Source organism: Carlito syrichta, unplaced genomic scaffold, assembly GCF_000164805.1.
Source record: "Carlito syrichta isolate Samal-C Ts95f unplaced genomic scaffold, Tarsius_syrichta-2.0.1 Scaffold308851, whole genome shotgun sequence".
Lineage (NCBI taxonomy): Eukaryota > Metazoa > Chordata > Mammalia > Primates > Tarsiidae > Carlito > Carlito syrichta.
In genome coordinates, this window is record NW_007252947.1 from 444,414 (window position 1) to 447,652 (window position 3,239).

General features: G+C 48.6%; 1 protein-coding gene across 1 annotated transcript in view; it reads right to left on the reverse strand.

Annotated features, from left to right (window-relative positions):
• LOC103268585 (A-kinase anchor protein 2) overlaps nucleotides 1–3,239 on the reverse strand; it is a 305,955-nt gene that overhangs the window by 125,587 nt on the left and 177,129 nt on the right. The gene's annotated exons all lie outside the window — the stretch shown is intronic.

Here is a 3,239-nt window from a genome sequence, read left to right on the forward strand (position 1 = left end):
CTCCCTGTGCCCGCCCCTTCCCCGCCCCCTCTCGGCCCCGGCGCCGGTGGCGTCCGTGACGGTCCCTCCCTTTCCACCTCCCCTACTTATCCACCCACACCTTCTCCTCTCGGTGGCTTCGGCGGAATCTCTGCAGATCAAGAAAAGAATGAATGGAGAGACCGGAAAGATAGAGGGGGAGAGGGTTGGATGGAGCCAGCGAAGCTGAGTTCTTCCTAATGTGGAGGGTGCTGCGTCTGGGCGTGTGGACGAGTGTCAGCGCCCTGGGGGGCGTGTCGGGGCGTGTGCACGTGGACGCGGTGTTGGTGTCTACATGTGTGTGTATGACAGTCTGTGGAAGTGTGCGGGTGCTGTGCGCCCTCACGTGCCAGGAGCTGCCCGAGGTGGAACAGGGCCCTTCGTCCCTTACCCAGCACCACGGCCGTCCTCAGGGTAAGAGCCACCGCTGGAACTGGTGGGGAAGGACGTCTTTGTGGCCACAGTTGTGTCTCCGTGTGTTTAGGGGCTCCCCCCGGATGTGGTCCCGAGGCTGAGGTGTGGACAGAACCGCTTCCAGCCCACTGGCTTGCCAGCGCCTCCCTGCTGCCCTCGGTGTTGTGGCGGTCTGTGGTCTGGTGTCAAAGCGCGTGTGTTAACAAAGCCAGAGGCGGGGAAGGAGGCCGCTGATACGCAGCGTGGGGCTCGATTAGGCGGGTGGCCAACCATCCCTCGCTACCGAGCGGTCTGAAATTTCAGTCTGTCACCCCCTCCCCCACCATGAATATTTAAATAATGTTAATGACCCTTTGAAAATGGACCGTCTCGAAATCCTGAGGACAAACACCCCACATAGAAAACAACAATTTTAAAAAGCAAGCTTCTTACCCTGCTTTAGGATACGTTCTCTGCAGAGGAAAAACACAAAAGTCAAATTTCTTAAATTTGACTTTCCGCTAGGAATGATACCCCCAGTAATTCTCCCGAGCTGTGCGAGTCGGAGCCCCCTTCGCTAGGAAGGTCTACTGTTTTCCCAACCCCTTGACTAGGCCCTGGGGTTCTCTTCTGAGTCAATTTTACATGTCAGACACTGCAGGGGATGACAGCTGCCAGGGCCTGATTCGCCTTTCCCGGCCCACAAAGGTCCCAGATTTCCAATACAAAGAATCGGAGACTACCCAGAAGGCCCGTCCAGGCTAAGGACACAACAAACAGCACCCACGAGAGAAGACTCCTTTTCTGCCTTGAGCACCATTCACACCCTCAGCGGGGGAAGATAAGGAAGACATCAACTGTTTTCAGGATTCCTGAATGTCAATAGGCTCCTTTTTCTTGGCATTTAGGAATAGTTTTGCCATCCTTTTTGTCTGTCGCTTACACTCCTGAATCTCAATAAAATTTACTGACGAGTGATCAGAGATGCAGCCTTGAATCACCTTCTCTTCCTCCCTCCCTCCCTCCCTTTGTTCCTTCCTTCTTCCTTCCTTCCTTCCTCTCTTTTTCTTTCTTTTTCTTTCTTCAAGTTATTGACTTGAGAAGTTAAATATTTGGGTGCCCTACATCCTGATTTATTTTTAACATCTTAATATCACATGAAAAACTCACACTGAAATGAGCATGCTTGAGTATCACAGTTAGCTATTTATATGAACCAAGAAAAATTTCTAGATTATAGCAGAGGTGAGATTTTATAAATAGTACCATGGCTGGTACCCCAACCCTTCTCTCCTCATATGGTCCTAAATTAGAATCATATTTACAAGTAAAATTAGTTTCATTATTAGAGTGAAGTAAGCCGTGTCGACTTTATTCTGAATTACTTCTTTCCTAAAGCAATGTCAATGTTTGTTAATATTAATTTTTTTTTTTTAAGTTGGAGTCTCACTCTGTTGCCCAGACTGGAGTGCAGTGGCCGCTCCCAGCCACTGCAGCCTCGACCTGATGGGCTCCGGCGATTCTTCCACCTCAGCCTTCCAAGCAGCGGGAACTACAGATGCATGCTACCACACCCAGCTAATTTTTCTGATTTATTGTAGAGATGAGGTCTCGCCAAGTTGCCCAGGTGGGTCTTGAACCCGTGGGCTCAAGCAATCCACTCACCTCAGCCTCCCAAGGCATGGGATTACAGGCTGAGCCACCGAGCCCGGCTGTTAATATTAATTTTAAAGTTCTGGGATATCATTCTATAGAAAACAATCGGGAATATTAATTTAAGAAAAATACATGCTCAATAGATATTCATTTATAAGAACATTTTCTTTTCATCCATCTTCTAAGATATTAAAGAGATAGCCACGATTAAACATTTTAACACAAAATCCTGGTACCTACCAGATGCTCACAGTTGTTTAATTTGTTCAGTGAAATCAATGCAAGGGTAGACATGGCTGCATGTGAAAGCAAACACTGTTTTTAATTAACATTTTCTCATTATTTTCTCCTAGGCCAATGGTTCTCAGTCAAGGGTGATTCACCTCACTAGGTGACATATTGTCAATGTCTAGAATTATTTTTGATTGTCATGATTAGGGGGTGCTACTGACATGTGCATAACAGTGCCTCAACAACAGAATTATTGAGCCCCAAATGTCAATAGTGCTGAGGTTGAGATGTTTTGCCCCAGAATTTCTCAAAGTCAATACTAAGGGCCACAGATAGCAGAACCACGGCTGTGCTTGCTAAAAATGCAGATTCCTGGGCTTTAGCTTTACCTACCAAATTAGAATCTCTGGGGGCAGGGCCAGGGAAATTGTATTTTAATAGCTCCCAGGTGATTCTTAAAAACATGAGGCCGGGCTCGGTGGCTCAGCCTGTAATCCCAGCACTTTGGGAGGCTGAGGAGAGTGGATTGCCTAAGCCCGCGGGTTCGAGACACGCCTGGGCAACTTGGCGAGACCTCATCTCTACAATAAATAAAAAACTAGCCGGGCGTGGTAGCATGCGCCTGTAGTTCCAGCTACTTGGAAGGCTGAAGTGGAAGGATCGCCAGAGCCCAGCCAGTCGAGGCTGCGTTGGCCAGGAGTGGCCACCGCACTCCAGTCTGGACAACAGAGTGAGACTCCAACTCAAAAAAAAACAAAACAAAACATGAAAGTAGGCCCAGCAGCAGTGGCTCACGCCTATAATCCCAGCACTTTGGGAGGTCAAGGTGAGAGTATTGCCTGAGCCCACGGGTTCGAGACCAGCCTGGGCAACTTGGTGAGACCTCATCTCTACAATAAATCAAAAAATTAGCTGGGCATGGTGGCGTGTGCCTGTAGTTG